We start from the raw sequence: 25,899 nt of genomic DNA, 5'->3' as shown, positions 1-25,899 counted from the left end.
AAGAAAGTTAACAGCGCAGTATTTTTTAGGGCCTCAAACAAAGAGAAGGGACATAAATTATACCGAAGCAATCATGTTGCCGACGTGACAGAAGAAAGCGCGGACGTGCAACTGAGTGTTTTGAAACGACGATGCGTGCGACAGGCCGATGCACGCCTGGAGGTATGCGCCGTCACAATCGCGGTTAGTACGCATTCTTATTTTTTCTTCTTATTACTGAGTAAACCATGACACCTGCGTCCGAGATGTGGTGTAGCGTGGTGTTAAAAGTATCTGACGACTGACTGCGACAGCTGCAAGTAAAACCTACGATCTCCGAACGGTGTTGCAATTAATGATACCGCAGCAGTTGCGCCAAGCTTTCTGTGCTGTAGTTTAATTCCGTTTGTGGACGTTGCTCGGGCAGCGTGAGTGCTTGAGTAATAAAAGTGAAGCATGCTGTTTCAATTTCAATTCAATTCAATTCACTTTATTTTCAACACCACAATGTTGAGGACCGCGAACAAAAAGCCTTTTATGGCTTGACAAGGTCCGCAGCCCCTTTTAACAAGCAGTGACAGCGCATAGGGTTAGGTATTAGGTTAGGTTAGGTCAGCCGATTTTCGGTTTCGGTTTTGGCCTGGCCCCGTGAAGCATCATCTGTGCATGACGAACGCATTCGACACGCATCTGGCTGTGTAGCAGCTGAAGCTGTAACGTTACGCCGATATTTTTTTGCACACGGCTACCATTGCGTTGATGTTACGTGCCAGCTTTGGACGTGGTACCTAAGCCGCCACGTAGAGCAACATCAGCGTTGCGCGCGTTCGTGTGCACACGCAGAGCTGTCAAGGGTCCAGAGCAGTAGTGGTGGAGTAAATGCTAAAATCCGCGCGGTCCCTGATGCGTTTTGCCACGCTTCCGGGGCTCCTTCCTTACTGTTCACCTTTACGAACCGTGCGGTCTGCTAATACGTAGCGCGTAGCATACTTTAAAGCGAAGCTTTACTGGCCGCAGACTTGCGATTTCGCCGTGGCGGTGCTCAGAGGAGGCACATGACGTCACAACGCGCGCCTCGCTGCGGATATTTCTCTCTCTCTCTCGTTCCCAAGTCACTACTGCGCATGCGCCACTAGTAGCACCGAGCCACAGGTGTTCCGCTGCTGGGCAGTGCTGCGCCTTTCCGCCGCCGCCGCCGTTTGGTATGACGTCACACCGCGTTCCTCGTCGTTGCGCTCGCCTCCGCTCGTTTCGCCAGCTGCGTCGCATGCCTGATGGCATGTCTGAGGATTGAAAAGGAGGGCTCGCGTGCGCCGCAACCACAGTTGAGGCGGCAGTATGGACGGCGACAATTTGATGAGCAGGATGAGGTCTGGAATCGACATCGGAACGAGATGAAGAGGAAACGAATCGCCCAGGAAACAGACGAACAGTGCGCCGAACGACTGGCTAAACGCCGCAACATAGCTAGACAACCAGACTAACCTGGACTTGCAATCAAAATTGACCAAGGCTAACCACTGCCTTAGCTTTCGCTACGTATATCCTGACATCAGGCACGTACCCAGGATTTTTTTTCGGGGGGGGGGGGCCCACCACCTCCATCATCATCATCATCATCATCATCATCATCATCATCATCATCCTGTTTTATGTTCACTGCAGGACGAAGGCTTCTCCCAGCGATCTCTAATTACCCCTGTCCTGCGCCAACCGATTCCAACTAGCGCCCGCGAATTTCCTAATTTCATCGCTCCACCTAGTGTTTTGTCGTCCTAGATTGCGTTTCCCTTCTTTTGGTACCCATTCTGTAACCTTAATGGTCCAACGGTTATCTAACCGGCGCATTACATGACCTGCCCAGCTACATTTTTTCCTCTTGATGTCAATTAGAATATCGTCTATGCCCGTTCGCTCTCTGATCCAAACCACTCTCTTAATGTTATGCCTAGCAATCTTCGTTCGATCGCTCTTTGCGTGGTCCTTAACTTGGTCTCAAGTCTCTGCCCCATATGCACTGGCAAAAGGCACTGGAAATGCACAGTGCAATATGTCCAGTGCATTGGCACTGGACATATTGCACTGGCAAAATGCACTGATTGCACACCTTACTTTTCAATAATAATGGTAAGCTTCCAGTCAGGAGCTGGCAATGTCTGCCGTATGCGATCCAACCTAATTTTATTCTGTGAATTTCCTTCTCATGATTAGGGTTCCCTCTGATTAATTGACCTAGGTAAACGTACTCCTTCACAGTCTCTAGTGGCCGACTGGCCATCCTGATCTCTTGTTCCTTTTCCCGGCTATTTATCATTATCTTCATCTTCTGCATAATAATATTCAACCCCACTCTTACACTCTCTCTGTTAAGGTCTCCAATCATTTGTTGTAACTCGTCTGCATTGTTGTTCAATAGAACAATGTCATCGGCAAACCGAAGGTTGCTGAGATATTTGCCGTCGATCTTTACTCCTAAGCCTTCCCAGTTTAATAGCTTGAATTCTTCTAAGCACGCAGAAAATAGCTTTGGAGAAATTGTGTCTCACTGTCTGACTCCTTTCTCTATAGTATAAACTTTTTTAAAAACAGGGTTCTCCCTGCTTTTCTTGTGTAGAATTAAGGTAGCTGTAGAACCTCTGTAGATATTCTAACGCGAAAGACGAGTCAGTAAGACGAGAAACTATTTACAGACTATATTTACAACAACGGTTGCAGCGCTGACCGGTTAGATTCACAGCACGAGCCCAGTTCGTTCTTCCTCCTCTTTTCTGGAGTGATGGCGCCTACGCGCCTCGTTCAAACAAACAAATACCTCACGCATGTAGCAATATTTTCCAAGCTTTTTACGTAAGCGTTCTGTACTCCTTGATTACGCAGTGCCTCTACGATTGCTGGTATTTCTACTGAATCAAATGCCTTTTCGTAATCTATATAAGCCACATAGAGAGGCTCATTGCACTCTGCAGATTTCGCGACAACCTGATTGATGACATGGATGCGATCTATTGTAAAGTATCTCTTCCTGAAGCCAGCCTGTTCCCTTGGTTGACAAAATCCAGTGTTAACCTTATTCTATTGAAGATTATTTTGGTAAATATTTTATATAATAATGGGAGCAAGCTAATGGTCCCATAATTGTTCAATTCTTTAACGTCTCCTTTTTTGTGGATTAGTATAATGTGTGCATTCTTCCAGTTTTCTGGGACCCTTGCAGTCGATAGACACTTTGTATAAAGAGCCGCCAGTTTTCCAAGCATTATGTCTCCTCCATCTTTGATTAAATCGACTGTTATTCCACCTTATCCTCCCGCTCTTCATCGTTTCATGTCTTGCAGGGCCCTTCTGACCTCATCGCTAGTTATAGGACAGTTTCTGTATCCTGTTCATTGCTGTTTCTAAGTGAACTATCGTGACTTCTCTGGGTACTGTATACAGGTCAGCTTAGAATTTTTCCGCTGCTTTTACTATATCTTCGAGATTGCTGATGATGTTATCCTTCTTATCTTTTAGTGCATACATCAAGGTTTGTCCTATGCCAGGTTTTTTTTTTTTTTACTGATTTTAGGCTGCGTTCATTTTTTACGGCTTCTTCAGTCTTTCTCATGTTATAGTTTCGAATATAAGTTATTTTCGCCTTGTTGATCAGTTTTGACAGTTCCGCGAATTGCGTAACGCTGTGCGGCCGCCAGTCCCGTACAACCGCGTACAGCGCAGGACTCTGCGATTCTAGACGTACTGCGCTCACTGCGAAAGGTTAGAAAAACGCCCACGTAAGCACAGCAGAGAAGTGGCTACGTGAGGTGGTTCGACCGATAACTGTAGACGTATCCAGCTTTTCTGGACACAAGGGTTTAGTTCGCGTGAATGCCACCACGTGGCGTACTGACCTTAAACTTTTCAAACTTCCCGCGGTGACGCGTGATGACGTCAACCAAACAAAAATAAAAAAAAGTAAAAGCTATCCCTGTGCATTGAACTTCGCCACAATGCTTGTCCCGCCAGCGTTATCAGTGTTCTTGATCAAGCGTATTCGCTCGTCGCCTGGAAATTGCTCGTCATCCAGCGTTTACTCGCGACGAGCAATTGTTGATTCTGGGCTTTTGATTCGGTTCCTTTTTTTTTCTTCTCTTTTCCTTTTCTTTTTCTTTTTTTTCATTATACGGAGTAAAGAAGCTAGCCTAACCGTCAGAAGCACTTCGGGGCAGCCTTTCTTCAATCGGCATACATTGTTAACGTCCGAACATCGCACCGCGCCTACTAGAGACGCCGTCGTGGATGGATTTTGATTTTCCCTTATCGAATTTGTTAAGGTGCACACAATTATTTCACTAGCGACTTTGCAATGCGCACTCATGGGCTATCGCCGCAGCTGCAAATCTAGATGTGCTTAAGTATTAAGACATATACATGGATATGTCGGTTTTTCATCTTGACCCAAAAGTCACGAAAGAAGAGTTGAGCAAACTGTCCCTGTGTCGTCGCAGGGTGTGAGAGGGGGCTAGTTGGTATTCCATGCTAAAGTGACTAGCGCAAGACACTAAAGAGGCGACAAGGATAAGCGCAAACTTCCAACTGGGCGCTTGTCCTTGTAGCGTCTCTCTCTTGTCCACTCTTGCGCTAGTCACTTCAGTCTGTGTCGTCATCCGTTAGCATGCTATGGCCGAAGCTGCTCGCAATATTACGTCACATTTACTGGCCACCAGGCCAGGTACATCCTTGGGTACGACATATACAGTACTTGCAGTTAGTTTCCAAAGTAGTCTCCTTTGGCGGCTATCCACGTGCGTGAAGCAAGAACGCTATTTAAAATTATTGTGCAGTAATATAGGCGGGATTTGTAGGTTCTCCACATTCTCTACTATGTTGCCGTTCCGCCTTTATTATATAGCCGCAATGTAGACTAGCAGCTATCGAACGCCATAAAGGCTATCCACATATTCAACCCTTAATGACCATCGGTTATCTTCCCTCCTCATTACATGTCCTGCCCATGCCAATTTCTTTTTCTTGATTTCAACTAAGATGTCATTAACTCGCGTTTGTTCCCTCACCCAATCTGCTCTTTTCTTATCCCTTAACGTTACACCCGTCATTCTTCTTTCAATAGCTCGTTGCCTCGTCCATAATTTAAGTAGAATCCTTTTCGTAAGGCTCCAAGTTTCTGCCCCGTAGGTGAGTACTGGTAAGACACAGCTATTATACACAGACTGGATTCCAAGGGAAGGGAAGCGTAGCAGGGGGCGGCAGAAGGTTAGGTGGGCGGATGAGATTAAGAAGTTTGCAGGGACGACATGGCCACAATTAGTAGGTGACCGGGGTTGTTGGAGAAGCATGGGAGAGGTCTTTGCCCTGCAGTGGGCGTAACCAGGCTGATGATGATGATGATGATGATGATGATGACATATTCAAGGACCTCACGCGCAACTCCTGAAACTTAATTGTATTCAAGAGTTGTGCTACTGCCCAGGACATCCTTAACGAATGTTACATAACGCATTATGAGGTTTTACTTGCCAAAACCACAATTTCATTATGAGGCATGCCGTAGTGGAGGATTCGGGAATAATTTAGACCACTTGGGATTGTTAACGTGTGCCTAACCCTAAGTACGCGGGTTTTCGCATTTCACACCCATTGAAATACAGCTGCCGTGGTTGGGATTCGATCCCGAGACCTCGTGATTAGCAGCCGAACCCAATAAAAGCTAAGCGACTACGGAGGGAAAGGAATGTTGGCAGTAGGAGGAAGGTGAAGGCCGGCACGTGAGAGGATTTGTTCTTATCCTCATTGCTGGAGAGTCGGTACCATCTGTCCAAGAATGACACCGTAGAATGCACTGTATTCAATGTGATGGAGTCCGCGTCCAATATTTCAGACCCGAATAATACTGTAATTACTGACGACCAGGCATCTCGCTAATACGTGCAGTCGTTTGACAGCTGCCGAGCGCTGGCGTCGGCCACAGGACCTACTTGACCTTTGTTCAATACTTGCCGACATTCTCGCCTTACTTCGCACCATTGCGTTTCAGCTGAACTGCTTCAACAGCCGATTTATTTGTGCCAGAATTTGGCCACCCTGTCAACGTTATGGTTTCTTATTTTTAAGTCATCTTTTATATTTAGGCTAAGGCTGTCGTGAAATTTCCAGCGGTTTCACTTTTCCCAAAATGCCCGCATTTTTGTCGGCCTCTGTTAATATTTTGGAGGATTTTTAATAGACGTGGAAACCATTGCATGGCCCCCTGACCAAGCTGCTCAAAAAGTCATTTTATATCCCTGAGGTCATGCGCAAGTTTCCACCTACTTGCCGTTCATCAACCTCCTGATTTCCCTGTCACCTGTATTCCATTTTGACAACTGCATTCCCACGGAAGTTGGCGACGATATGTCCATGGGATTAAAGCCATTTAAATCAATTCTACTGTGGATACGACAGCCGCTTATGCTCACTGTGGATGGAAATGTTGCGCTAATGAGCGCCATTCTGAAGCATCTAAATTGATAGTCACAAAATTATGCGGATCCCACGTATGTGCGAATCGATGTAAGCAAAGCTTTCTGTGTTTGTTGTCATTGTTAAACGTAATCTCCACGGAGTAGTCAGGCACCCTCTAATGAAATGCTGTCAATGTTTGCCTGATTACGCCCATCATTGTGATGCAAATAAACGTAACTCCAACTCATTTTCTCAGAAATAAACGCTGAACGAAACGCTGACGTCATCCTGAACAAGATCAACAAGCGCCCTAGTGCTCGATCTTATGATGCCCCTATTCGTAAGCTTATATTCATGATTTAGTTATTCGGGGGGGGGGGTGGAGGGCGAGAGCGATGTCTTCTTATACCGTAGAAACATCCCTCGGACGTCTCTGATGTGCTCGTTCTAATTCTCAAGTACCCAATGCAAACTGTAATCGCTGCAACTTCATGATGTCCTGGTGGCAGGCCACCATGGCATGTCGCGCAAGTATGACCGCGCTGATTCATTTGGGTTGGTATATACTATTTGGCGCGTCATACTTCGCCACATGCATTTTTCAAGCAGAGCTTGAAAAGGGCGGCCAACTCACTACGTCCCTTTCCTCTGTTTACTTCCGCAAAGTGTGTGTCTATCGCTGTGGTTACCAAATACGCCCAGCGGTATGCTACTACTCAAGCCTTCTGTCGGCTGAGCAACTGAAGTCGCAGGCTTTCTTCAACACGGCGTCGACGTTCAATATGGCTATCCTCAATTACTTTTCGCGGACTTCGCTCACCGCCTTCTCTCCAATGAAATCTCCTATACTACTCGCTCCTGCTAGACACAACACAAACACGCAACGACCTTAATGAAGTATCTATAACACGCTAGTTGACATGCTGTCGACGTATATTTCCGCTGAGCACCGGGATTGGAGGGTGGTCATGTCTATGGTGACATTATCGGTCTACAGCTTCGCTCAACAGCACCGCTCGTTACTCATCAGTTTTTCTTTTTTTTTTTGCCGACAAGAGTATAGCGTATCTCCTCTGAATATACTTTCGGCTTTAAGTGGGACCTTGCACGCCCGCTTATTCTGTCACGTTGACGGCGACCGTTGTCGTCAGGCTGCCGCCTAATTCTGAGCGTCGCAGTCACCAGAGTGCACAGAAAGCTGTCTTCCCAAACAAACCACCGAGATTCGAGCCCATCTCCCAAATGCAGCATCTTGCATTTGGGAGATGGGCACTCTAACCATTACGCTACCACCTGCCTCCACCAATTTCCATTTATCTGCCTTCCCACTTCTCGTTTTTGCCGCAGACGCAGGAAGAACGGATGCAGAAACGAAAAAAAAAGTAAAGATTGCTTGAGCCGCCAGTGACGCATGACTTTAACTTTGGCAGGTTACCCTCATTGGAGCGCATGTAGGCTTGCGGCTTCGTGCAGATGGTGGGTCGCCTTAGCTTTATTGTTAATTTACTTTCACCAACTCTTTTCAGCTAGAACTGAAACGACAAAAATGAGACCTACCGTTGAATATTTTTCTTGTTTTCTAGGTTTAAAGCAAAAATGCTCATTAACACTAATAGTGATTTTTTTTAAGAAATGGCATAAGGATACTATATTTCAAGGTGATGTTTTGTCAATACGGCCCGGCACCACGTATCGACGAAAGGGCATCACAGTGCCGATGCACGCGGCAGGTTACTGAATGAAGAAAACAGGAAACGACTGTTTTTCAGTTCTCGCAACATATTGTACACAGAACACAAGGCACCCACCACCATGACATTCTTTTTTTTTATGCGAAGCATATTACGAGAGCTCAACCCAGCTCCTCAGGCGCGGCGGTGTCGCCTTCAATACCACGTGACACCGTGACGTCACGACAGAGGAGAAACGGGGCTCCAACTCGCGCCGTCGCTCGCGGCGTCTCCCCCCGCATGGGACGCGGTGAGCGTCGAGCAACGCAGCGTTCGGCGCGACAACGAAATGTGCGCCTGAGCAAGCGCCGCACGCCTGAGCCGACGCCGACGACACCGGCTTTTCTGCGACACGAGCTCCTTAACGCTGTCGCGTTAAAATAAAGGCTGGTATGCTTCGCATCCTGGGCTTAACCTTAGCTAAGCCACAGCCATTTTTTTACAACAGCGACACACAATGCCGGACTGATATACTTCCTAAAGGGGTCTCATTTGATTTTTCATCGCAGTACCGCAAGCACAGTTGCGTCGCGCGTGCTTGCAGCCACGTACTGTAGCCGTGCTCCTTTTCCTCTAACAATATGGCCGCCGGCGGCTTCAAGCGCTCCCGTAGGTGGCGGATTGGACTGTCACTCGAGAAGTTTAAATACATAACCTCTTTGCATAGAAACGACGGCATGATTGTTAACATCGTTGCTCTCCAGACTGATCTTGATGAGCTAACTCATTGGTGCGGTAGGGCAAATGGTAATTAACGTAGACACAACTATACATCTCAAGTTTACTTCCGCTGCTAAGACGATTCCTAATGCCCACACAGTTAATAATACTATCATTCAAACTTCAGCGTCGGTAAAATACCTCGGTGTAAATTTTAGCTCTTATTTATCCTGGAGCACTCATATTGAACTGATTACTACCAAAGACTTAAAAAAACTTGGTCTTCTTAAACGCCGACTATGCCAAGCCAACCAGGATACAAAACTACACGCATTCAACAGGCTAATCAAGCCTGTGATAGAATACGCACCCGTGATCTGAAACCCTCATTATACCTATCTTTTTAACATGTTGGAATGTATCCAAAACAAGGCTGCTCTATTCATCCTTTTCCGTTACTCTCGGTATCAAAGTGTAACAGTACTGAAAATATCGCTCCGTCTCCCGCCTCTGGTCATGCGCAGAAAACTCAGCCGTTTATCTTTTTTCCATACTCTCTACCACAGCAACACACCATACGCAAGTTCACATCTTCTCCCGGTGCCGCACACACCGGCTCGTGTAGATCACATGAAGAAGACTAAACCCATTTTCGCTCAGACAGAACGATACAAATACTCACCTCTGGTCCTGGCTATTGAAGAGTGGGATTCGCTTCCTTCTAGCATTGCGGCTATCGCTGGAACATCATCATTTCAAACAGCTCTTTGGTCCCCCCCCCCCCATACTTAGAAAATTCCACTAGAATGATGTGCGTTTTTTTTCTTTTTTTTTCAGTGTGTGCGTGTGGGCCGTAACGTTCTGTGGAATGTTAGATGACATGTTTTGTAACTTCTGAAAGTGCGATTTTTGTTTTGTGGGATTTGCTACATGTGCATTTTTTCAGTACCTGTTCCTAGCATTTCTTCCCCTGTCAACTTGTACCTGGCTTATTAACTTGTTTATTCCTGTCTTCATCCGTTTATATTCTGTGTTGTATATTGTTAAGTTTTCTTTGATGAATCCCCCCCTACGTAACGCCCGCATTGGGCCTTTAGGGTATTGAAATAAAACAAATATTGCTGGCTTGGATATGTTTGGCACGAGGCCCAAGTCGGTACCGTGTCTTCTAACACGTTCTTTTGTTTTCGTCTCTGTCTTGAAAGGACGCGCACCGTAACATGCTGCAATGGTGATTGCGTTGCGCGTATGTAAGGTGAGAAACGCGGTTCTAAAATGTCTGTTCACTAACTTGTGCAGTAAGCCCATGTTTATAGTATTCGCGCAATAGTAAGAGTCACGAGTATGGCAACCGTAACCGCAAGCGCCACGTTATAGTCGTAACTTGTCGCGACAGCGTAGTTGAAATCCACTGACCCTGCCACTAAGAAATACGTGGCGAGGTATGGCTGCCCAGTTGAAAAAGACAACAGGAATTCCTGTCGCAACTACAGAAATTTCTGTTGTACAACAGGATTTTTCTGTAGTAACTACAGATTCCTGATGGAGCGACAGACTTTTCTGATGTACAACAGACATTTGTTGTTGCTACTACAGAAGTACAGTCTGTCGTATGTCTGTTGTTACAACAGAAAGCTGAAGCTCTACAACAGATTTTTGTAGTACTACAGAAAAATTTGTCATCACTACAGGCACCCTGTTGTCCCAACAGAAATACTCCTGAAGTAACCCGAAAAACTTCTGTAGTGCTACAGAGAGCTGTTGAAATACTACAGAAACCTATTGTGGCAACAGGCCCCCAATTGTCACAACAGAAGTGTTCCTGATGTAATGCGACCAACTTCTGTTGTACTACAGAAAAATGTTGTTGTACGACAGAAACCTATCATTGCAACAGGCCCCCAGTTGTCATAACAGAAGTGTTCCTGAAGTAATGGACAAACTTCTGTTGTACTACAGAGAACTGTTCCACAACGGAAACCTATCGCCGCAACATATACCCAATGATGACAACAGAAGTGCACTGAAATTGTGTGATGCGACAAGCTTCTGTAGTGCCCGGTTGAAAAAGACAAAAGGAATTCCTGTCGCAACTACAGAAATTCTGTTGTACGACAGAAGTTGTTGACATTTCTTTATTGGGAGACATTTCTGACGTTACGACAGAAATTCTGATTTCGCAACAGAAGCATTCTGTCGCGACAACAAGAGTTATGAAGTCGGAACAACAGCTTTATATCCTGACAGCGACTCCGACGTTATGACACCAATTCTGACGTCGCAGCAGAAACATTCGGTCGCGACGGCCAAGAGTTCCGTAGTCACAACAGAAGCGCTTCCCGTCGCGGTCCTTTAAAATTGTATGTTTTTGCATCGGTTGTGTACACTGTACCTTTCTCCTGCGCGGTATTCAATCGCGCTTCTCTGAAGCCGGCAATGCTGACACCGATGGCACCGACACCGGTATTAAAGTCGACGTGGCGAATAGTTATAATTGTGCCGTGACGACGCGGCACCAGCAACGCCCTACCGGCCTTCTCAAAATCGGCCGCTGATCAAAATCATACCATCTGCGGGAATGGCTGCGTATCCGTTTTTTTTTTTGGTAAGATGTGGCACACAGGCCTGTGGACTTACATGTGCTGTTACAGTGACACATTAGTTAATTTCCCAGGAATATTTCACAAGCTTATGCGAAGCGGACAAGAAGATTTCGGTTGTTCCACAAAGTTGCGTGAAAAGCTGTCTCGCTCGGGTCTCATTAATCTGGTACAGTGCTGCCGTGAGAAGCCAGTATGCTGTCAGAAAGAACTCTCATCCACGAATGTTCATTAGCTGTTTTGCATTCAACACACGAATTATATGCGCGCTCAAAAGTGTAAAGAACGAGAGACAACTGTCGAAACTAGCAGTAATAACCCTAAAAGTCAACGTTGTCTATTTCCGAATTTCTTATTTAATATGGATATCGTACATCAAAATCGATGTTCTAGCACTGCACGATGTACTTGTCGATGGTACGAACACTCTTGCTCTTCTAGAGATGCGGCACTTGATGCGGTGGAGTGATAGCGGATCTTGGCTCTCAAAATGCAAATGTAAACATCAGCGCACCAGCACGTCGTACTATTCACATGGCCAAAACGTACACTCGAAGAGCATGTCAGGGGTGGCGCAGTGACAAGCGTGCCGGAAATTCGGAGTCCCTAGGACACGCTCATGTTGTTCCGCCGGACCGCACTAGCGGCGATGGCGGCGTCTAGCCTCGTGCTAGACGCGAGAGGTAAGCACCATATTGCCGGTCTCTTCCCCTATTGGTAAAATGGCTCCAACGTGTCCGCTGAAAGTCGCCACTCTAAACGTTCGAGGACTGGCAGGGAAAAGAAAGCAAGGCCAGCTTTACCGGCTTATAACGGAGCACGACATTGATGTGCTAGCCGTGCAGGAGACGAAAGTCGATGGTGAAGAGGAGACCGGCGTTATGGTGCAGCGTTTCACGTCTAGGTTTTCCGCTGTAGTCAGTCATGCGGTGGGTACATCCGCTGGCTGTGTCCTTTTTGTTAAGAAGTTACCGGGGCTAGAGGTGCATGCAATTTATTCGTGTGTGTCGGGCCGGTGTGTTGTCGTTGATTTTTCGTTCAACAACAACGAGTGGCGTATTGTATGCATGTACGCGCCCAATAAGGTGGATGAAAGGGCTCAGTTTTTTCACCAAATTGAAGAGCGTCTATGCAAGGGAAGACAGCTCATAGTAATGGGCGATTTCAACTGTGTCCTCAGTGCGCGGGATAAAGCAAGCATTCGTGGGTTTAGAGACAAAAGCACAGAAGTGTTGTCGGGAATCATAGAGAACTGGGACCTTGAGGATGTGGCAGAGTGCCTCGAAGGAGCGCGTGCTGTGAAGTACACGCGGTTTGAGGGCTCTAGTCACGCACGGCTCGACCGCATTTATGCGTCTGTTGACATCCTTCCGGAATGTAACAGTTACCAAGTAGTTCCAGTGTCGTTTTCTGACCATTGTTTAGTTCAGTGCTGCATAGGAATTCCAACGCGAGGTAACGCTTTCTCATGGGAAACGTGGAAATTAAATAATAAGCTTCTTCAAGATGAACCGTTTAACCGAGCAGTAAGAGAAGAAATAAGGAAAATAGACCCCAGTAAAAACCTTCACGTATGGCAACAGTGGGAGCTGAGTAAGGAAACCCTAAAAATAAAGGCAATAGAGAGGGCTACCTGTATTCGTTACGCGGAGAAACAAAAAGAGACTGAGTTAAAGGCACTTCTTCATAAACTGCTGAGGCAGGAATCTCAGGCACAGGGCAAGTGGATAGAAGACATCAGAAAAGTGAAACAACAGCTAGAGCAACTTGAAGAGCAACGCTATCGGGGAGCACTGGTGAGGGCAAGGGCTGAAGACACAGCTGCTGGCGAAGCGCCGTCGAAACGAGAGCTAGGCTTAGAAAAAGCACGCGCTGAAAGGAATCACATCTACGGAATAGAATGGGGCGGGACTTTATCAACAGACCTAGACGACATCAAAGCTGCTTTTCATGAGCATTACCAGGCGCTATTCTCGTACCACAATGTAGACGCTACCACATTTGGGAATGAGTTTTTGCGTGCTATACCCAGACTGGACGACGAAAGAAAACAGAGATTGGAACTAGCGATAACAGAAAGCGAAGTTGAACAGGCCATAGACAACTTAAACCTGGGAAAATCGCCTGGACCAGACGGCTTCAGCGCCGGGTTTTATAAAGAATTCAAGCACGGAATTAGCCCTGTCTTGAATGTAATCTTTAATGAGGCTTACAAATTGAAAACATTGCCTCCGTCCTATGGGTCGTCCCACACCGTACTCATTCCTAAAACTGATGATGCAGCGAAATTAAGATCTGTTACGTCGTATCGTCCCATAGCACTCACCAATATCGAGTATAAAATCTTTATGAAGATATTGGCTCGTAGATTGCAGTCAGTGATACAGGACATTGTCGGGCCTCACCAGACATGTGGGATTAAAGGTCGGACTATTGTTACCAATATTCACAAAGCTCGCAGTGTCCTTGAGTGCTGTGATGATAGTAATGGTCGGACTGCCATTTTACAGATTGACCTCGAGAAGGCCTTTGATTGCGTGGCTCATGAAATCTTGTTTGCCGTCTTAGACCATGCCAATCTCGGAACTGTAATCTGCGAGGGGGTCGCCCTGGCGTACCGTAACTGCACGACCAGATTGATCGTGAATAAGAGTTTGGGGGCTCCCATCAGCCTGCGACGTTCTGTGCGCCAGGGCTGCCCCCTCAGCCCTCTGTTGTTTTGTATCTATATTGAAACCCTGTGCATGAGATTGATTGAAAACAATAGAATTACAGGATTTAGGCTCCAAGCAGTTGAAGTGAAGCTGTTGGCTTATGCAGATGATGTCGCTGTTTTTGCGGAGGATCAGCGGAGCATAATTGAGGCTGTCAAATGTGTCCGTAAATTTAGCTACGTCACTGGTAGTGGAGTTAACTGGTCGAAGTGCCTCGGGCTCTGGCATGGATCGTGGCCAACGAAGCCAGATCATTTTGCCAACGTGCATTGGGTGACGACCCCAGGCAAGTACTTGGGCGTCCCGCTAGATGCCTATCGCGATAGTGAGCAGTACTGGAAAGGGCAGGTCAAAGACACACGGGAGAGAGCTGAGAAATGGAAAGGCACTAACCTCTCTATTTTTGCCAGAGCCACTGTTTGTAACCTTTTCTTTATCAGCAAGCTTTGGTACGTAATGCAAGTATTGCACTGTTCACGGTCAAATGTTCAGAAGCTACACAGGATTTTCGCAGTCTTTGTCTGGGCGTCGGAATGGGAGCGCTGCAGCCGGACCAACTTGTTCCGCCGGGTAAAAGACGGGGGGCTGGGATTGGGCCATCTCTTTCTACGGCAGTTGGTAAACCGGTTTTTGTTCTTTAGGGACGCAACCGACCCTTTCTTGCGCACGGTATGTCAAATGAGGCTGAGTAGACGGCTGCCAGAGTATGTGGTTTCAACCGAAGAGTTTTCGGGTGGGATTCGAGGGTTCTACAAAGAAGTTGTATCGAGTGTCCGATTTCTTTCAGTGCGCTTCTCGAATGATTACCTGTCCGGTGTGAACAAAAAGAAACTGTATTGTGCTTTGTGCGACGTCCTTTTCCCGGTATCATTGTACAGGTCCTTGTACGGTGGAGGCCCAAGCAGCGATGTTTTAAAGCGAGTAAAGAAAATGCAGGTCCCGCCTGGAACCAAAACCTTCTTTTTCAAATTACACACGGGAACGTTACCAGTTAAGAAGTTTTTGGAGAGAAAAGGGGTATATTTACCGTGGGGAACGCACTGTTTAATCTGCAAGCAGCCAGAGACAATAGATCATGTTTTCTTAAACTGTTGGGAAGGCGTGTTCTTCTGGGATGTTTTGCAGAGGACACTAAAGAAAGAATTTCCATTGGACCCGTATGGCATCCGCTACTTAAGCATAGACAATGAGGATGGGGTGCCTTTTGATTTAATTATGCTCTTGGGCCTCCATTGTATTTGGCGCGCGAGAATGGCAGGATACCATGTCGATAAAGATGCGCAGCCTGCACGTATGTATTTCAGAGAAAACACGCACTGGTTTGTCGCTAGCCATAAAGCGGCAGGGGAACCACCGGAGTGGCTCCCAAGAGTAGAGCCGTTGGTTAATTTGCGTGAATTTTGATTATACTCAGCCAGTACGATACTGGTTGAATATGTGCACAACACCAGATGTATGTTGTACTTTGTTTTTTGTTACGGTGATTGTCTTTTCCTCTTGTAAATAGTTATGTACCGAAAATCAGGCAATAAAGAAAAAAAAAATCAGGGGTGGCGCAGTGGTAAGATGCCGGGCTAGGAATCGAGAGGTCGCATGTTCGAATCCTAGGCAAGGACGTTTTTTTTTAAATTTTTTTTTTACTTTTATGTTTTTTTTCTAACAAATTTACATAATCTTACGGACGTCTCTGTCAATTTTTAATTAAATATTGATCAAGAACTACGGAACTTTCTACTACAGGACGTCACACTACAGACAACAGAACTACAGGCAACAGAACTACAGGCAACAGAACTACAGGCAACAGAACTACAGGCAACAGAACTACAGGCAACAGAACTAAAGACAACAGAACTACAGAAACAACGTCCCAAAATACAACAGACTGGTAAAATTTCCTGTTGTGTTTTTCAACTGGGTGATGAATAATTAATTGCGAAGATTGGTTTTCAGTAAACGTTTGTTACCAAGAACGGCGGGTGCTCATACTACCGCAAATGACGGATGCTTGGCGGTGACTCCAATCATTTACTCGCCACATCACAGATCTACACTTGAATTCAACTGGTTTCACCAACTCTTGCTTATATTCTCTCGCCCTTAAACTGCGCCCTCGCCTGCCACCAGGCCTCCAGCTTTTCCTCTTTGTCCCCCGCTTCTTTCCCAATCTGCTGAGACGTGCTTCCACTGATGCTTGGTCTTCTTTTTTCTCAATAAATGAAGGCATTCATTCATGTTTTCCTATGTTACTGCAGAAAATAGCGTGTCTTTTTCTACATAACCACCCTGTCTCTCACCTGGACTCTCCAATCGCAGAACAAAGTTGCGGTGTTGCAAATGACTGGGCGTCACATACACAATTTTCTAGGAATGGCCAGTAGCACGGCGGGCAATTTTTGGTGGGTGACGAGACAGTATATAGAACACCTTCTCTGCAATATCCCCACTCAGTGCTCTGCTTCGTGAGCTACTATTAGCAGCTACTACGAAGTACGAAATGAAAGAAACCTAGCTGGGCTGGTCACGGACAGGTCTTTTTGGATTCGTGATGCGTCGATATAAAATATATATATTTCGTATATAAGCCTAAATGACAGCGATATAAGCGAGGTGAGCAACGCTAGCACGTTGGTTTTGACTAACGATGCTCTTCATGCAGCACTTTCGTCTTATGCGTGTTTGCGAACGGGAATGAAAGACAGGAGGGTAATACGGCTTCCTGAAATTAAACATTCGGAATAACTCTTTGTTGGACGGTTAGACATATGTTGAGGGCCCCCGATACGAACCACCTGCAAGTCTGTATCAGCTTGCAAAGAGGAACTCAGATTAAACGTTGCCAAGAGGATAGGCTTTTAATTATCATAAAGATATCTTTATTGAAATTCCTTACCATGAGGTGAAAGCCGACTAACAAGCATTTATATTTTCTGTGTTATTAAAACGTCCTGTTAATAAAAGGTTGCTGTGCTTTACAGCCTCCTAAATTAGGTTATAAAAAATAAATTGATGCGGTAAGTGTGTAAACGCAGACGCAAGAAAAGGCCTAGTCCGTTTCCAAGTGTTCACTCAATGAAGATGGAGCGCCTCTATACTCTCACATTGTAGGGATGTCAAGAACAAAACACTTCCAAAGAGTGAGTCATGAATATAACTCATTATAAAGTGAGCTTGCTCTGGAAAAGAAAACGCTCAAAGCGCAACGATGGCTGCGTGCAAAGTGCTTCCTCTGATTCCGATCTACGGATCAAGGCGTTAGTTCGTCATACTGAAATGGTCGTACATTGCAGCGCAATCTCGGGTCCTCAAATGTGACGGCGAATGTAGGCCAGTATTCGCTTCACGCGCGCAATCTGATAAGATAACGCTCTTTCGCTATTGAATCCGTGACAACATACTGGACACATGCAGGCCATCTTGAGCTAACTGATAACTTTGGAACTGTGGTTAGACGCTAAAAAAAAAGCACCCCCCCCCCCCCCTAAAAAAGGAATACAGTTGCTTTCAATATTAGCTGAAAAATAGTGCTTGTCGTTTGAAAAGGGCCTCCAACACTGCACAGCGGCGCCGACATACAGGAAATTCAAGCGCGAACTATCAAACCAGCGTATCGTGGTTCAATGTATCCCAATAGTCCAGGGGCCAATTCCACCACGGCTACTGTGTCGGAGCTCGTATTTCATGTCAGCATTATTTGTCACAAAATCACAGTATTTTTTCTTTAGATCTTATCATTACACAGCTAAAATACATCCAGCGAAAGCCTCATCTTAATATTTCAGTACTTTTCGTTCTAACGTGCACATCCGTGATGATCCATATGTTACAAAGTACTGAAAATGTACCCAATGCTTTCCTCCAGGCAGCAGTTTTTATTCCTTATGATGCCAGGAAACCGAGCCTGATGCCACCAACGCTCAGACACTTAATCAGGAGCGCACACAATGTTCTCGCACACCTTGTGGGATGTACCGTAGCGCTGAGGTGCTTCTTGTATAATATATCAGAATCGGTTGTAAAGGCAGTCGTGCAAGTTTGGGCACATGTGCTTAAGCTCATGAAGTTGATTTGTGCGAAGATAACCTGTCCAAGCTTTCACACTTACTTTATAAGAAGTCTACAACACCATCAATATGCCGGCTGCTTTTAACTGCACGAAACAAAACTATTGAAATGATACAAACAATGTTAACATCATTTTATCATTCGAGTGTTCAGATTGGTAATCTCTAGATGCGGAGTAAGTTGAGAAGTTGTTTGCGTAATCAACAAAGCTACGTTAATTAAATTTTCAGTAATGGTTCTTACGTGGCTAAAGAAAATGAGCAGTTTGGAGCCCGTCCTCGAGATTATGCAGCCAATCGAAAAACTTTCGACTAAACATACTTCTGTAAGAGCCATGCAAACAAACATTTTCCAAGTAAACACTCTTGGAAGGCGTAACTGACGCAGAAAAGGAACGTCTGTAAAGCCACAGAAAGAACAGCAGTTCACGACGGGACACAAAGGAGGAACAACACACAAACTGCGCTAACAACTTCAAGCGCTGTTTATGTGATAATGAAGCAGCTAGACCTTCAGTCGTTCCTTCCAAACCTGTAAAGTCAACCTGACCACATTTAGCCTTTCGGTATGCTGTCATCAATAGTATGGCCCCGCGAACATATTCCCCGTGGCCTTATCGTCGCCTTCCATTTTTATTCATGCTGTTTTCTCGAAAGCAAGCAGTTTAAAGTTTTGGTGTCAACGCGGCAGTGTACGTGTGCCGCCGAAAGCTTGCTTGGTCGCAGAAGCGATGCATGACGGAATGATGGTGCAGATTTAGCGCGCCGCTGGCATCAAGACAATGCGCGGCCGCCAAGGGAAGGAAGATAACGAAAGTGAACAGCTTGGTAGCTGCTCATAGAGCCGTGCCGATGGGGACGGTGCCATCCTGACGAAATCTGAGCCGGCGATATTGATAGATGCAGCGTTTTTGTTTTCTTTAATTCTTCTTCTTTTTTTTTTTACAGCGAAGTCGTTAAGAGGAAGCTTTAACACGGGCCCTACTCTGACTCGGCCTATTCAAATAGATATAAAACGCCGAACCCCTTTCCTTAGATAACCCCTGGACCGATTTTAACGAAATTTGTTGGATTCGGGAGAGAAAGGTAAATTCTAGTGACTATTGGAAGCGGAATTTCTATTTAGGGCCTGAATTTTGGTAAAAGATATTAAACAATTCGAAAGTGCGAAAAGTACACAAGCACGAAGTTTACAAATTAATAACTCCAGATCAAGAACTGATATCGCGGTTCTGTAAACAGCATCCATTAGACAATTCCAATATGCCGATTTATATCTTACGTGAAGTCGTTACGTTGTGAACAAGGGTTGTAGAAAAGCTGTATTTCCGTATTACTAAATTTTTTAAGATTCATGCGTAATATATCAATTTTGTCTGCTTTAGATGTGCTGTGAGATGCAATGTACATAATTTTGATATCAGTTTTCTTTGCCGAAAGAGAGTTGTAAACTTGATGGTTTCGTTTTTTTTTTAAATTTGCAATTTTGAACAATTTTGAATAAACAAATGATGACCTAATTCAAGAATTCGAAACCAACAGACACTAGATTTTGAGTTCTTGTTTTAAATGCAACAAACCTTGTCAAATTAGATGCAGTGGCTGTCGAGAAAAACGAATTGTCCTTTTACATTTATTAAGATAGGACCACCAGAGCTAAAGCTTCCTGTTAAGGGCTACTTTCTCCACTATCGCGTCCGCGTGTAGAGCCAAACGCTGAAGGTAGCGTAATACCGGCCCGACCCGCAGCGGTGGTGAAGCATGCGTTCAGCGCTCCCCATATGTGGGCTGATCCCGAATGTAATGCCATGCCGGGGAGACCCGCGGCGGAGATGAAGCAGGCGTTAAGCACTCCCCATATGTGGGCCGATCTCGAAGACAGTGCAATGCGGGGCCAACATACGGTGGAGGTGCAGTTCATCATTAAGGGACCCACATACACAGCTTTGCAGGTCTTGTTTCTTCACAGAGTGGAAGGGCACTGAGATTTTTTAGTTATCCGCGTTTATCCTGCATGCGTCTGCGATGAAAACAAGAAGCAGATATGCCTGGAAAATCTAAGGTGGTGGAAGCAGGTGGTAACGGAGAGGTTAGCATACTCAGCCCCTGCACGTACTTATATCTGCATTGACATAGGTTCGTGGTAGTGATAGCGACCAAAGCTCTACTTTTTGTGCGTACTCTAGTCATTGTGAAACTAAGGATGTGCTTAGCATGCCCAGTCACTGAATGCTAATTGCAGCAGTTACGAGTGGTGGAATCCCGCTGGGGCTGATTGTGAAGAAAGCTTCCTTTCTCTGTCCACTCTCGTGATGGTGAAGCTAAAAATGAGGAGGAGGCCTGACGGACACAACGTTGATCGTCACCATAACAGAATGGATGGACGACCTGCGGAAAGGACAAGGCACACCAAGTTTTTAGCACTTAATTTGTCCTACAGTAAAGCGCTACAATGGCTAGTATGCCCTCATGGGAATGGTAGACCGAACTGCTTCTCACTGCTAACACTGGACTGATACTAAGAAAATACTCCGTCCGCAGGCACCACGCTACACTGAAATTAGCAAAACAATGTCAGTTTATAAACTGATATTGCCAATTATCTGGTGTCCTTCTTGTGTGTGTGGAGGGCATAAAGGTCCTGGCAATGAAATGGTAGTATTTTCGTTTTGCTGCAGTTGCACACAAATGAAATTCTTTGAAGTAATGCGACAGCGATCTACCGGCGGAGAAGACCAATCCACAATATAAAAATAATTGCTGGTTTCAGATCTTCCAATTTACTTTGCGCTTAGCTACCATCTGTTATATTTTTCTTTTTGTGCTCTTATAAAGAAGAAAACTCCACATTACTACAATATCAACAACCGTACACAAAATAGACTGGCTTTGAAGCTGTGACCACGCACCGCACTTTTCTGCATTTAGCACATGTAGTATTGGGCAACACGTTTGAGCTAAATGATTAGGTTTTCGGTCAAAGCACTGTGACAGGCGGGAGAAACTCGTTGTCATGCCCGGTCGAAACAATACCATCTGAAATCTTATTTACTTATATTCATTTTTGAAAAATCACTATAACCGTTTATACATTTGCTTCGTTTGAGTTATATTCTAGCTTGCCTCGTCAATCTCAAAAATCTATTCTCTTTTCGGGAGACGGCCTTCGTGAAAAACGACGCAACATGACAGTAAAACATCCAGCAAGGCTCTATCCAATGATTGGCGAAATAGTGCGCTGAGAGCGTGTCGACTAGCGTGGGAGTGAAAGTTGAATTATGATAGTTGTCAGCTTGTTTTGCCTCTAGCACGAGCGAGTAGTGTTAGCAATGACATTGGTGCAAAAATGGTCAGCTCAGTCTGCGATTTGTTCATGTGATCTCCGCATTGAACGTCGCAGTTGTCACTTCTGTACTTCTGTGAGTACTACTGTGACATTATCAGCCCAGTGGGCTGGGAAGGCTCGATGGTAGCTCACCTTGAGGAGTATTAGGTAACAATTATTAATATACATACTTTGCGATGATGAAAAAGATGCAGAAACACCACTGGTGTTGTCTAACTATTCATAAACAGGCCCCCAAATTGCAATTGGCCCACCCCCAAACATTAGATAGGCCCACCCCCAAATTTCAAGTTGGCACACCCTTAAATTAAAATTGGCCCACCCCCCGATTTTAAGTCGGCCACGCCCGATTTTTTTTCGCCCAGCCTTAAACTTGGAGTTGGCCCATCCCCAATTTCAACTGGGCCACCCCTAATTTTCAAGTTGGTCCATCCACGAATTTTCATAAATCGTTCCCCAAAATTCCAGTCGACGCACCCCAAAATTTAGGTTGGCCCACCCCCATATCGCCCCCAAGTTCAGATTGAGCGACCCCGAGATTGCCCCCAGATTTAGGTAGGACCAACCCCATATCACCCCCAAATACAGATTGGCCCGCCTCCACAACACCGCCAAATTTATATTGGCCCACTCCAATACCACCTGCAAATCTAGGTTGACCCACCCCCATATCAGCCCCAAACTAATGCTGGCCCACCCCTCGATCACCTCAAATTTAGGATGGCCCACCGCAAATCATACCCCAATATAGGTTAGTCCACCCATCACCTACCCCCCCCCCCCCCCAATTCAGCTTGGCCCAGCCAAACATCACCCCCATGGTTAGGTTAGCGCGTCCCCATGTTACCTTCAAATTTAGGTTCGCCAACCCCCATATCATCCTCAAATCCAGGTTGGCCCACCCCCCTATCAGCCCCAAACTTAGCCTGGCCCACCCGTCTATCACCTCAAATTTAGGATGGCCCACCGCAAATCACTCCCAAATTTAGGTTAGCCCCCCTACCCCCCCCCCCCCTCCATTCAGCTTGGCCCAGCCCCGTATCACGCCCATGGTTAGGGTGGCCCACCCCCCATATCACCCCCAAATTTAGGTTCTCCCACCCCCATATCATTCCCAAATCCAGGCTGACCCACCTCCATATTCCCCCAAACTTAGGCTTACCCACCCCTATATCACCTCAAACTTAGGTTGGGCCACCCCCATATCAGCCTCAAATTCAGCTTCGCTTACTACCATTTCACCCCAAATTTAGGTAGGGCCACTCCCATATCACTGCTAAATTCACCTTGGCCCAAATTTATGCTGATGCCACTTCCAATTTCAAGTTGGTCACCCCAACACTTTATATGACGACCTATATATTTATATGGGAAATGCGTCAAGCTTTTGGCGTTACAGGCACGATATTGCACGATTTTGCTACCAAATTGCAGGGGTACTCGACAAAGAATGCTGCCCATTAAAAGCAAATGCACCGAACGAAGGACATTTACTCAAATGGTTTTTTACGGCCACACCTACGGATTGATACCACTTGGCTGTAGGGAACACATTAACAGTAGCTACTAATCCAGACGCTGCACATCTCCTAGTTGGAACATTTCTTATTTGGATGAATATTTAGAAATAATTAACGTTCTGGCAGCGACTCAGCCTAGCAGACCCTTTGTTCCACAGGAATGTTGCATAGGCATGGCACTGGCGACCGGGTAACATTGTGGCACAGCTGGACGTCATTCGCTCGGAGTGTGTGCCATTAAGGACAGCCGAAAGTCGAAGAAAACGGACCTTCCAGAAGAACGCAATAAGAATAGCCATCTTGTTCTTGCAGGTTCCACGCTACAAAGCACGAAAGTTTTTTTTTTCGTAACACAAAGCCATGCGCAAGCTTCTAGTTATGTATTCTAATGAATAAAACCTTCATAAAAGCGATGAATTAACAAATGAACACGATACTGCTACGTTTTATGAAGGAAAAACAGAAAGCATAATATTTCAAGAGCACCACTGGAAAACCAGAACCGAAAGCAATTCTTGAGTTTTGTGTTTATGCCATTTGGTAGGAGACTATAATCCCTATGCGGCTTTCAAATAATGCGCTGCTGAGAAACCAAAACCGAAACCGAAAGCAAATCTTGGGTTTTGTGATTCTGCCATCTAGTGACAGACTACAAAACTAGGTCGTATGCTGCTTAAAAAAAAAGAAAACCGCTGTGAAGGGGGAATCGAACCGCGGCCGCCGTGATGCGGGACGAAAGGTGCTCGGTATTCTACCACTCGGCCACGGTTACCGAGGCTTCGCCGAGGGGTACGCTCATGTTGTTATAGATACCAAGGCAATTTTCACGACAGTGTTACAAAAATCGCTTTCGGGAACAGTCTTACGCCATATGTGGAGAGTCGAGAGAGGCATCAATCGAAAGCTGAGTCTCCGGACTACTTACGCTCCACTGCGTATTACGATAGACTGGATAGTTTTATTACAGTCATCATTCTTGCCTCAAAAATCGAGCACAAATTTTCGTCGTTTCCATAGGCTTCCATTGCTAAAACTTTAACTGCTGTGGGAACAAAATTTTTACGTGCCATAGAGTGATCACTGCATTTGGCTCGTGTGGACTGTCTTCCAGAACACGTTTGTCACCTGCGTTTTTCAATAATCGGCCTGCAGCTTTTGTTATTCGCGAAAAACCCGCTCGTTCCATTGAAAACGCGCTAGCTTCGTGCCGGGCCCGCTTGGGGCGCTAGTTGGTACGTGTCCAGAAAAGCTGGATATGAGCGTCATTCAAGACAAGTAATTGTTCTTCACTTCCGGCGGCGTTTTCTCTACTTCTTTTTTAAATAAAAAGATGTTGATCCATATTCTCATAAACAGCGCTTAACTTTATTATTCGCTTTTGCTTGCAGTTTGGTTGTTGCCTTGGCTCTCTCCCTTAGTAGATCGCTTAATTTCTCAACTCCCTTCGATTTTTGTTTCCAGTTGCCAATATTGCACGAAAACTGCTATACAGTTAGGGAAAAACAGACGAGGTAACGGGCGACAGTCATGTTGTTTATGGGTTTAAGGGTTATTGCAGGGTTCCATGATGGACGCTCTTTCACATTATTTTATTTCCCACCTTAGCTCACCCATATCACGTGTATATGGTTCCGGGCATCTGCCAGCGTCGCGGCGAGCCGTAACTCAAGGAAACAAAGAAGCAAAGGGATAAGTTGAACGCAATTGGCAGTTTCTCCGGCCGCAACTCGTTCCATGAGAGTACAGACCAGCTGAGTAACAGCCGCATCCCTCTCTTGGTCCCAGAATCAGCCTAAACAAAGAAGGTTGAACTAACAAAGCAACAGCTATGCGCGTGACGGTTGAACAGATGGTGACAACTGAACGCATCTCGAGTTAATCGCGTGGGTGCGGAATCTACGAGAAAACTGTCCTTCACATTACAAGAGATGCCGTTAACTACCGCCATCTAAAAGGAGTGAAAAGGGCAGCATAATGCTGACCGATGAACAGCTGCGAAGTCTCAACAGTGATCTGGCGGCGCTTTAGGAATGTGTGAGGAGTGGTGGCGTGGGTGGGGAGGGGGGGGGGGGGGCTATGCCACTTGATTTCGGGGGGGGGCCCGGGCCCCCCCGGGCCCCCCCCTGGGTACGTGCCTGCCTGACATATATAGCCGAGCTAAGCCACTGCCATTTTTTCCCCTGAATCGCGCCCAACTGACTGATATACCACTTTTTGTGTGCTTCAGAGACCACCGGAAATGCTGGATTCGCCGTGTACGCCATCTGAAGTAAGTGATCGCGGACATCTACAAACTACATGCTGTTGCTAGTTCGCTGTACATTTACGCTGCACGCAAGTTAATCGATATATTTACAGTGCAGACGGAACCGAATGGCAGCCGGCAGAGTGGTCACGAGTCTGCAGTGTACATTTAGTAGGCGGAAAACCATCGACGAGTCCAGCGTCTCCCGCGTACGCTCCTGCTGTTTTTCCCCCGACCTACCGCAAGACTGCACGTGTGTTGTTACACATAGACCAATGACTACATATGGGTACCCTAGTGAAAACTGACTAGTTCACAGGAGCATGGTCGCGCCGGAAAACTGAAAACTTCGTTCCAGGTGGGCAGCTCTTGTAGCTACTAGCACAGTTTACGACCCAGAAATTCATACGCGACATTGCAAAGCTCCACTAGCAACCTGACACGGCTCTACTCATGGGCCGGCTGCTGCACTGAGCACGCGAGACGCGTTCGCCTGCTCCCGCACTGCGGCGCCACCGGCTCATTGCACGTTCCCCATTCGGATTCGAGAGCAGTCCTACAAAGTATGTGGTACAGGCACAAGTGACGCGATCGCAAATGCCA

General features: G+C 46.0%; 1 long non-coding RNA gene across 1 annotated transcript; it reads left to right on the top strand.

The window, feature by feature from the left end:
* On the top strand, positions 1-25,652 carry LOC135898327 (uncharacterized). Its single transcript, XR_010563304.2, has 3 exons — positions 1-183; positions 25,279-25,320; positions 25,410-25,652. It is a non-coding gene; the product is annotated as an uncharacterized lncRNA (long non-coding RNA).
* Positions 25,653-25,899: the final 247 nt, after the last annotated feature.

The sequence above is a fragment of the Dermacentor albipictus genome, chromosome 4, assembly GCF_038994185.2.
Source record: "Dermacentor albipictus isolate Rhodes 1998 colony chromosome 4, USDA_Dalb.pri_finalv2, whole genome shotgun sequence".
Lineage (NCBI taxonomy): Eukaryota > Metazoa > Arthropoda > Arachnida > Ixodida > Ixodidae > Dermacentor > Dermacentor albipictus.
The sequence above is the reverse complement of the archived record's forward strand: the minus strand, read 5'-3'. Positions and strand labels throughout refer to the sequence as shown.